Source organism: Helianthus annuus, chromosome 8, assembly GCF_002127325.2.
Source record: "Helianthus annuus cultivar XRQ/B chromosome 8, HanXRQr2.0-SUNRISE, whole genome shotgun sequence".
Lineage (NCBI taxonomy): Eukaryota > Viridiplantae > Streptophyta > Magnoliopsida > Asterales > Asteraceae > Helianthus > Helianthus annuus.
Window position 1 is genome coordinate 64,486,416 of NC_035440.2, and position 11,912 is coordinate 64,498,327.

Here is an 11,912-nt window from a genome sequence, read left to right on the forward strand (position 1 = left end):
ACTTCGCATTGACAATAAACCGGTTAATGCCGAAAGTCAAACGCAGTTTGACTTTAACGCTAAAACGAACGAAAAACGCGAAAGAATACTTACAGAAGGTCCCTGCAAGATTCAAACCCGATTCACTCTCAGGTAGCAAGCATATACCTCCACTTAGAGAGTGTAGAATCAGATTCAAATGTGAGGAAGAATGAAATGGGTGAGGGGTATTTATAGATTTCCTTGAACCGTTAAGATCGTTCGTCGAAAAACGTGATTTGATCTAGACCTTACATGTGGGCACATGGTTTTCAAAAACCATGGGAGCCCCTAATGTGGACTATGTTCATTGAATACTATCCCATCGTTTTGCAAAACCATGGGTGAAAACCATTAAAACTTCAAAATGGACTAGGTTCATTGAATCTGCAAGAAATTTCAAAAATGGTCCATGCACTTGTAAAACTTGATTTTTTGGCACTTTTAAACCCCTTTAACCTCATTTCAAGGCTCTAAAATGATACTAAAGTATAGGGAACTTAAAATATGCTCAAAAATATCACGGATGTCGGCTCGTTTGGTCGTATGATTGCGTTGTTCGGTTAATTACGACGGGAGTCTTAACGAACGCAAAAATGATCCAAATTGCGCGACGAATGGATTTTTATTATGTGACAACCCTCACAAAACCAGGTATCCGTACGACTTAATTAGCTATTAACTGTTGCCTAATTACTGTGCTTAACTGAGATTTCTGATAAACTGCTACTTGATTGTTGATACATGTACATGTCTGCATCATACTTTGATTTTTCCTGTCACTACATTATTTATTTACTGAACTCTAGTGACAAACTTGATGCACAAAAGCACAGTAGCACTAAACGGATACACAGTGAACATGCTGATATAGCCAGCATCAGGCAGACACTGCCTCTAAAGGCTTGAATGAGCCAGAATTATTTTACTACACCCATAGTGTGTGTAAGGATACAAGGGTTGTATGATTACGTCTCTAGGAATAAGATACAGAGATTTGGTTGTGCCTAAAACATACTTTATGCACGAAACACAGCACTTTTATCAACACACTAGCTTCTAGCTAATAAATAAAGTGCCATAATATGAGGAATTATTCCTGACACTTTGCAGAATAAATTGTGTCGCTAAAAATATTATTTATGACGCTTAAAGGATATCTTAAGCACTTTAACGGATTACTATCCGACCGAACAACCGGACAATACCCGGAACATAAAAATATTGCCAAAATTAATATTGGTATTTTTCTGAGCCAGTTAGGGTCCCCGATTACCCTAACACCCGCTTTCTAATGCATTAAACAACTAACGGGGTTAGACCTCTCACTTAACGCACTTAACCAAACTGAACCGTAACTGAACGATTGGAAACGAACCGGATACCATTACATCCTAATGAAATCGGCCAACTAGTGGGACCCGGGGAGAGTACACCTTTGAATATTTAATTAGATTTCGCAAAGACCGAGACGACATTCTCTATAAATACCCTCACATCTCACACACACAAACACACACACTTCACAAAACTCTCTCTCTCCCTCCCCCTTGCTCCCTCTCGGCCGAACCACACACCCACACCCAACCATTTTTCGGTTCTTGATTCACCCATTCCAAGTCCATACAAGTGTCGGGGATCACGTACAACGAAGCTTGGAACAAACGGAACGCCAAGGACCTCTACCGTTTGCTTTTATCCACGCAGTTTTCGACTAGAATCTTCCCTAGCCCCGAGCTAGAGGTATAATGTTTAAAACTCATTGTTAGTCTTGTCTAAAGTGGTTAAAAGGATATTTGTCGGTTGAATGTCGGTAACCCGCTAAAAGAAACTTTAAAGTCTACTAAAATGCGTATATCGTTGGATAAAAGCTCATAACGCGTGTAAATGTCGTAGTATTTAAATATGTTGGTTTTTATGGCCCGATCTACGATGTGGTGGCTCTCATCATCGTTTAACCCGACTTTGTTAAGATCACGTATCTTGACATACACTTGTTTCTTTTGTACGAGGGTTAAAAGGTGAAACTCCACCACACGGGAAACATGAACTTGTGTAAAAGTGTTTTAACGTGAAAAATAGTATTTAAAACGAGCCGATCTACGTATGTACAAGTGGTATATTCGTAGGACCGGGTGTTGAGAAAATCATGTTTTATAAAAGTTGGTTAACATGTTAACAAATGTGATTTTTATAGTCTACAAGTGTATAAACACTTGTGAAACGAAAGATCCGACAAAATAACAATTTTTATAAAAATTGTCGGAAGTTGTAAAGAGTGATTTGTTCCAAAAACGGGGTTTTTGCAAGAATAAACTATTTTATACCTAGATCCACTAAATACAACGAGATCTACATAATAGTTTTAGAAAAACTACAAGTTCATGTAATATTGCGATTTTACATACTTATCGACTAGTTTGAAGTATTGGAAATTGATTTGGTTGATTTGAAGAATTGTTGAAATGATTTTGTAAAAGAAAATGATACGCTTGAAAGCGTGGCCACCTCCAGTTACAGGGGAAACTCTGGCGAAATTTTCTAAAAATATAACACTTAGAATTATTTACAAGTGTTAGACCACTTTGACATGTTTTCAAATATATTTCGCCATGACTTTATTTATAAATAATCGGAGGTGGGATTTTCACAAAACTAAACGTGATAAATATATATTCGGTAAATATATTTTGTCACAACACTGTTTATGATTATTTTGTGAAAATGTATAAATATTATTTTTAGAGTAAAAATAATATTTGCTAACTTGTCAAACCCAAAATAATACCAACGCTTATACGACAAGCATAAACGTTACAACGGTAATTTCTATTACCACCTAATCATTTAAAACGTAACATACGCATTACGCGGAAATATTCACCAACACGTATGTTGTCAACGTATTATTTTGGAAAGTATTTTGTAAAAAGAAAATATATTATTTTTGAGAAAAATAATTATATTTTGGAATGAGAAATAAAAATATATTAAGTGGGACTTAATGAGATAGTATAAATACACATGTATTTAAATCCCCCATCCTTGGGAAGGAAAGTAAAATACCAAGTATGTATACGAAACGGTTGTCTAACCGTCTCCTAAAAATGTAAGTTATAAAGCTAAGGCACGGCCATCCGTCTAATAGAATTAGCACCTGTAGGTCGTTGCACAGCTTCGGATATTCGGATTACTTGGTAGAGATACGCATTCACTGTGAGTTCATGTCCCCCTTTTCTCTAACTGTTTTCAGTTTACTTAACTGCGGGGGTGAAATACATGTTACTATGATTTACGAGTACTTTACAACGGTATGTTTAACGTAAGGAGGTGTTATACGATCATGTGAGTGGATAGGAACAACATGGGGCCATTAGTCCTCATGGAGGGACCGAGGGACAGGAGCGGTAGATCTATCTGGGTGTAGCGAGCCCAGCCCCCGGCCAAACTAGAAACGGACCGTGGGGTGACTTTGTCCATATACTTTGCCGTGGCATAAATCTGCTAGGTTTGAGTCTCCCTATTTGCACTTCACATATGTCAGTGGCCTTGCAAACCATTGGTGATCACAAGTCCTCTTACACTGCTACATACCACAACTATTTTTATACTCACAAAGGTTTTACATACTCACTTACGCATGAACTCGCTCAACATTATTGTTGATTTTTCAACTCACATGTATTTCAGGAAATTAAATGGATCTGGCACGGTATGGAACGTTTTCCGCTGCATTGGTCATGAAGTCATCAGGGTTTAGGGTTGTATCTCTTACCTGGACAAGACACAATCCCTAAATCACGTTTATGTTTTGTTATAAGTTGTTATGTTTCTGAACAAGGTTATGGTTGCATGTTAAAAAAAACAATGGTATTGTATTATGTTTTCAAAAACTTAATGGATGACTTGCATGGTTTTTAAATTCATATAGCTTTGTTATGATTAAGCTATGGTATTAAGAAGTCACACAAATTAACCACGCTTCCGCAAAGCCAGGGTGTGACAGCTTGGTATCAGAGCTCTGATCATAGCGAACTAGGATTCATTCTTGAGTCTAGACTATGATCACTAGGGCTCTCACGAAAACATTTTTCTGCATACCACTTAAGTCCAGATCCACAAACTTTTTACAAACAAATGTTGAGCACATATTATTCATTATTTTAGGCTCAGTCTGGGAGGCTGAGGTTCAGGCTAGTGGGACTAGGAGTGTTGGCTAGTGGGATTAGGAGTGTTGGCTAGTGGGACTAGGAGTGTTGGCTAGTGAGACTAGGAAGGACAGTCTGAGAGGCTGGGAGGCTAGTGGGACTAGGAATGTTGGCTAGTGAGACTAGGAAGGACAGTCTGAGAGGCTGGGAGGCTAGTGGGACTAGGTGGATTATGTGATTATTATCTGGTAACTTATGTGACTATTTGATTCACTGATTTTGTGCTTATTCTGTGTTATGTTACAGACCCATGGATTCACCAGCTACAGGTGGACCAGGTACCACTGGACCCCTACCGTTAGTGTCAGACGATGTTATGTCTTCGGAGCATGAGGTGCACACCTCAGACTATACTAGCACCGACGACGACGACTTCCAGCCGTTCGCGTTACCTGACGGCGCCGATGAGCACGCTGATGACCCGTTACCCTTCGCCTTACCCGAGGGTGCCTATGAGCCCATTGATGGCGACCCTGCTGAGTACCTCCCTATTGTTGCGATTCCGGCACCGATTCCTCTTGCTGCTTACCCTGCTTATGAGCTTATGCCAGACGCCGATGCCGACGGCGACATCGAGCTTTACGAGGACGAGCCATTTGAGGACGAGGATCCTGACGTAGCTCCTCTACCTGCTGGCGGTCTCTTGATGATAGCTGACGTTCCAGCTGGAGACTCGCCCATTCACTCACCAGTCCCGGACTCTTTAGAGTCTGTGGCATCTGTATCATCTCGTGGGGCGAGCGCGCAGCAGTTTATTCACGACTCAGACCCTGATCAGGCGTCTTCAGCTGCCCCTATTCCGAGCTACGCGTTTGAGCATGATGAGATCGAGGATTCTGACCCTGTTTTCCCTCCAGGATTTGATCCTGACCATGATATCGAGTATATTCCCATGGATGAGCATATAGAGGACCCTGATGATCCTGTCGATCCCATTGATCCAGATTTTGACTTTGATATGGCGTTCGACGACCCTGAGCCTGCCATAGCCCCAGAGCAGGCAGCTGCTTTTGATCCTTTACCTGAGCATGACCCTGTCCATGCTGATTTTCCTCTTGAGCCTGTTGACGCTGTTCCCCCTATAGGTGTTCCTGTGATCGAGGGCGATCATGTTGCTGCTGATCCCATTGTTCCTTTACCCGTAGGTGACATACCTGCTGACCCTGTTATTGATCCTGTCGATCCTGTTATTGCACCTGTTGACCCCGTTATTGCTCCTATCGATCCTTTACCCATCGAGCCCGAGCACGCTCTTTTTGCTGAGCACATGGATCCTCCAGATGAGGAGGCACAGCACGGGTGGATACCGGCGGACGAGGATGTTCCACCGTTTCCCCCACATCACACTGGCAGACATCATACTGAGTTCTCTTTTCAGATCCCACCGTTTATTCCTCCAGCGGGGCCTGGAGAGGGCTCTTCAGCCCACCCTTTCGGTCATGTACCGACGACCATGCCATTCATGCCTCAGATAGCATCTATCCCATCTTCTGTTGCACCTATCGATCTTACCAGCACGCCATTACTTTGGTCATCTTCCTCACCCATGCCACCCACAGATCCATACCACCCATTTCATTTGGGCCATACTATTGAGGATCTTTTGATGTCGTTTGTACACCAGCACGAGTCTCATTCACAGCGACTCCAGGAGCTCGAGAGAGCTCAGTTGTCTTTTGGTCCATATCTTGGTCAGACATCTTCGTCGTTTCAGCCTTTTCGATCATTTCCTCCTGACATTGCTGCCCGACTTTCGACCTTGGAGCAGCAGGTTGCGTCCATGATCCGTACTCAGCAGGCGATGGAGGAGGACTGGTATCACTTACGCCGCTTACTTTTCGCTCACTTTCCCCCTCCCCCACCCCCATCCGCATAGGGCTCATTGGTACTGTAGTGGTAGGCGATGGTGAGACGACCGCGATTGTGACTGCACAGATTTTTGGAGACCATCTGACGATACAGATTTTTGCTGATATTTGTTGATGTACTGGTTGTATGTGACACTGATGTGATGTTGTTTTTGACAGGGGTGATGTAGCCCCTATTTGATTTATGATTGTATGATACAGTGACGTGCTGACACACTTGCTACACTTTATGGTCTCGATATATATAACAATCGCCGTATTCTCACCATATCTGTTTCACTTGATTGCTTATTTATGTTTTGTGACATGGGATGTTGTGTGTATGATATTTGTGACATGGGATGTTGGGACATGGGATGTTGTGTGTGATATATTGATAACATGAGATGTTATATGCTATTACTATTACTATATACGTATGTTTATTATGGCCTAATCGACGTACGCATCTTTAGAAGATGGCACCAAGACGTCAACCGCAGCCGATGCCCACTACTCCTGAAGAACTACAGCAAGTTATTGCTGCCGCCATTGCTCAGTATGCTGCCTCGCAAGAAGGACCAAGCGGAAGCAACACGAACATCAACGGCAACCAAAATCCTCCTCATGGTAAACCTAAGTCATTAAGACATACCATGGCATAAATGGGTTCCTTTAGCAAATGCTAATGCCGTTCCTATGATATGATGTATGTGCAGGGTGCACCTACAAACAATTCTTGGACTGTAAGCCCATCAACTTCGACGGCACAGGAGGTGCTGTTGCTTTCGTTCGCTGGGCAGAGAAGACTGATTCCACCATCCGCATGAGCAAATGTGCACTCGACCAGCAGGTCACTTACATCTCAGGGCTGTTTCTAGACGGAGCCCTATCTTGGTGGAACTTACAAGTGCAAACACTAGGCGAAGCTGCCGCCTACGCCCTGACTTGGGCCGAATTGAAAGAGCTTATGCGCAAGAAGTACTGTTCCCGCGCAGAAATTCAAAGGTTGGAGACTGAATTTTGGCACCTAAAGATGGATGGACCGAAGGTTGCAGAGTACGTCCAGAGATTTCATGACCTTTCTCAAGTGGTTCCTTACATGGTCACGCCTGAATACAAGCGAATTGAGCGCTTCATTTGGGGGTTAGCTCCCCAAATCATTAGCATGGTGACCTCCGCCAGGCCAGCAACTATTACGGAAGCCATTGATTTGAGCGTGGCTCTCACTGAGGAGGCAATTCGTTTAAACAAGTTTGATGAAGTCAAGGCAAAGAAGACAGAGACTCACGTTGAGTCCTCAGGAGATAACAAAAGGAAGTTTTCAAACTTCAAACAGGGCGTCAGTATGGCAGTAAAGAAAGGAAAATCAGCTGGTAGTACCAAGAAAGGGAAAGGGTACCAGGGCACCCAGCCCAAATGCAACAACTGCCAACGCCACCATACTGGCAATTGTAACGTGAAAGTTTGTGAATCTTGTGGAAAACCGGGCCACTCAAAGGAATCATGTTGGGTTAGTGTAGGCCGAGGAGGCCAGGGAGGATACATGAATAGAAACGATAATCGTGGTGGTTTGGGAAATCGCCCACAAGGGAATAATCGAGGCTACAATGCAAATCAAGCCGGAACTGCCAATCAAAACAACCCGCCAGTTGGGGGCGGTGCAGGAAGTGGAAAAAGATTAGGATGTTTTCATTGCGGTGACGTTGGGCACTTCAAGAAGGATTGCCCAGGATTGAACCAAGCCCGTGGAAGGGTGTTCCAGATCGGTGCACAGGAAGCGCGCCAGGATCCCAACGTTGTTACTGGTACGTTCCCTGTAAATCAACGTTATGCATCCGTTCTGTTTGATACTGGTGCCGACTATAGCTTCATATCACTAGAATTTAAGAATATACTTGGGCTAGCCGCTAATAAGTTAGACATTCCCTACGTAATCGAATTGGCTAATGGAAAGTTGGTAGAAGCCAATGACGTGATCAGAGGCTGTGTGATTGAATTAGGAGAACGCGAGTTTACTCTAGATCTACTACCAGTCCAGTTGGGAAGCTTCGACGTGGTAGTAGGGATGGATTGGTTAACAAGTAACAAGGCTGAGATAGTGTGTCACGAGAAGGTTATTCGTATTCCGACCGACGATGGTGAGACCATTGTTGTTCATGGAGAAAAGCGTGAGACGCCGTTAAGGATGATTAGTTGCCTGAAAGCAAGGAAGTGTTTGAGGAAAGGATGTGTTGCTTTTCTAGCACACATTGTGGATAAGAAGGCTGCTGAGCCGAAGATCGAAGACATCCCTGTCGTGAGGGAATACCCAGAAGTCTTTCCAGAAGACTTGCCTGGCTTGCCACCTCAAAGGCAAGTGGAGTTCCGCATCGACTTAGTACCAGGCGCCGCGCCTGTGGCTAAGGCACCATACAGACTTGCTCCGTCTGAGATGCAGGAATTGTCGACACAACTTCAAGAGTTGCTAGACAAGGGTTTTATCCGACCAAGCTTCTCGCCTTGGGGAGCTCCAGTTTTGTTTGTAAAGAAGAAGGACGGTAGTTTCCGTATGTGCATCGACTACAGAGAGTTGAACAAGCTGACGATCAAGAATAGGTATCCCCTGCCAAGAATCGATGATCTGTTCGACCAGCTTCAAGGTTCAAGCTTCTATTCAAAGATCGATCTTCGATCTGGATACCATCAACTTCGGATACAGGAGGAGAGTATCCCGACGACAGCTTTCAGAACTCGTTATGGACACTACGAGTTTCTCGTTATGCCGTTTGGTTTGACAAACGCGCCTGCAGTGTTCATGGATTTGATGAACCGAGTTTGTAAGCCATACTTGGATAAGTTCGTGATCGTATTCATCGATGACATCCTGATTTACTCAAGGACGAAGGCTGAGCACGAGCAACATCTTAGAGCTATTCTGGAGCTGCTAAAGAAGGAACAGCTGTACGCCAAGTTCTCTAAGTGTGAGTTTTGGCTAAGAGAAGTGCAGTTTCTTGGGCACGTGGTGAATGGAGATGGAATCCACGTGGATCCAACCAAGATCGAGGCGATCAAAGATTGGGAAACGCCAAAGACGCCAACCGAGATTCGGCAATTCTTGGGTTTGGCTGGCTACTATCGAAGGTTCATCGAGGACTTCTCGAAGATCGCTCAACCGTTGACGCTCCTCACGCAGAAAGATAAAAAGTTTGATTGGGGAATCAAACAGGATGAAGCGTTTCAAGTGTTGAAGGACAAGCTTTGTAACGCGCCAATCTTAGCTCTACCGGAAGGTACCGACGATTTTGTGGTATATTGCGACGCATCGCGTCAAGGATTGGGTTGCGTGTTGATGCAACGTCAAAAGGTTATCGCTTACGCATCACGCCAACTGAAGGTGCACGAAAAGAATTATACCACGCATGATCTGGAGCTAGGCGCAGTGGTTTTTGCTTTGAAAATCTGGAGACACTACCTGTATGGTACGAAGTGCACAATCTTCACAGATCACAAGAGCCTCCAGCATATATTCAACCAGAAGGAGTTGAATATGAGGCAAAGACGATGGGTTGAATTATTGAACGATTATGACTGCGAGATAAAGTATCACCCAGGAAAGGCGAATGTAGTCGCCGATGCCCTAAGTCGTAAGGAAAGGATCAAGCCCCTAAGGGTTAGGGCTATGGAAATGATAATCCAAACCGATCTCTCCTCGCGCGTTCGTGCAGCGCAGAAAGAAGCTCTCAAGGAGGAGAACCTTGAGAAAGAGTATCTCCGTGGGATGGAGAAGATATTGGTGCCAAACGAGGAAGGAACGTTATGTTTTGGGAAAAGGATTTGGGTTCCCCTATTTGGTGAATTAAGGGAAGTTATTTTCGATGAAGCGCACAAGTCACGGTACTCCATCCACCCGGGATCGGATAAGATGTACCAAGATCTCAAAAATTACTATTGGTGGCCTAGGATGAAAGGCGACGTTGCTATTTACGTGAGCAAATGTTTAACGTGCGCTAAGGTCAAGGCGGAATACCAGAAGCCCTCGGGACTTCTGCAACAACCTGAGATTCCCAAATGGAAATGGGAACAAATCTCAATGGATTTTGTTACAAAACTGCCAAGAACGCCAAGAGGCCACGATATGATTTGGGTGATTGTTGACCGCCTAACAAAGTCCGCACACTTTCTGCCAATCAAGGAGAAAGACAGTACTAGTAAACTTGCGGAAATTTACTTGAGAGAGATCGTAGCACGACATGGAGTACCCCTCTCGATCATCTCTGATAGAGACGGAAGGTTTGTGTCAAGGATATGGCAATCCTTCCAAGAAGCTTTTGGCTCACAATTGAATCTGAGCACTGCGTTCCATCCGCAAACTGACGGCCAGAGCGAGCGAACGATACAGACTTTGGAAGACATGCTGAGAGCATGTGCTATGGATTTGGGCGGTAGCTGGGATAAACACTTACCTTTGGTCGAATTCTCATACAACAACAGCTACCACACCAGTATTGGTGTCGCGCCTTTTGAAGCCCTTTACGGACGCAAGTGTCGATCACCACTATGTTGGGCTGACGCAGGTGATAGGCAGCTTGCCGGTCCCGAAATTGTCCAAGAGACGACAGACAAGATTGCGCAGATTCTTAAACGCATCGAAGCCGCTCGCCACAGACAAAAGGCCTACGCGGATCCAAACCGAAAACATGTGGATTTTCAAGTTGGGGAGATGGTGTTATTGAAGGTATCACCCTGGAAAGGGGTAGCACGCTTTGGGAAGCGTGGGAAGTTAAATCCACGCTACATAGGTCCTTTCAGAATTCTAGAAAGAATTGGAACCGTAGCATACAAGTTGGACCTACCTGCTGAACTAAATGGTGTTCACGATACATTTCATGTATCCAATTTAAAGAAGAGTCCAACTCAAGTTGACGTTGCCATTCCTATCGACGAGATTCATGTTGACGACACGCTCCACTTCGTAGAAGCACCTGTCGAGGTCACAGATTGGAAAGTTAACAGGACCCGTCGGAGCAGTGTCAAACTCGTCAAGGTTCGCTGGAATGCCAGACATGGTCCTGAATACACCTGGGAGCGTGAGGACCGGATGAGAGAGAAATACCCCCACTTATTTCCTAAGAACTCTGCATCTACAAGCAGAATTTAAAATTTCGGGACGAAATTTATTTAACGGGGGGAGAATGTGACAACCCTCACAAAACCAGGTATCCGTACGACTTAATTAGCTATTAACTGTTGCCTAATTACTGTGCTTAACTGAGATTTCTGATAAACTGCTACTTGATTGTTGATACATGTACATGTCTGCATCATACTTTGATTTTTCCTGTCACTACATTATTTATTTACTGAACTCTAGTGACAAACTTGATGCACAAAAGCACAGTAGCACTAAACGGATACACAGTGAACATGCTGATATAGCCAGCATCAGGCAGACACTGCCTCTAAAGGCTTGAATGAGCCAGAATTATTTTACTACACCCATAGTGTGTGTAAGGATACAAGGGTTGTATGATTACGTCTCTAGGAATAAGATACAGAGATTTGGTTGTGCCTAAAACATACTTTATGCACGAAACACAGCACTTTTATCAACACACTAGCTTCTAGCTAATAAATAAAGTGCCATAATATGAGGAATTATTCCTGACACTTTGCAGAATAAATTGTGTCGCTAAAAATATTATTTATGACGCTTAAAGGATATCTTAAGCACTTTAACGGATTACTATCCGACCGAACAACCGGACAATACCCGGAACATAAAAATATTGCCAAAATTAATATTGGTATTTTTCTGAGCCAGTTAGGGTCCCCGATTACCCTAACACCCGCTTTCTAA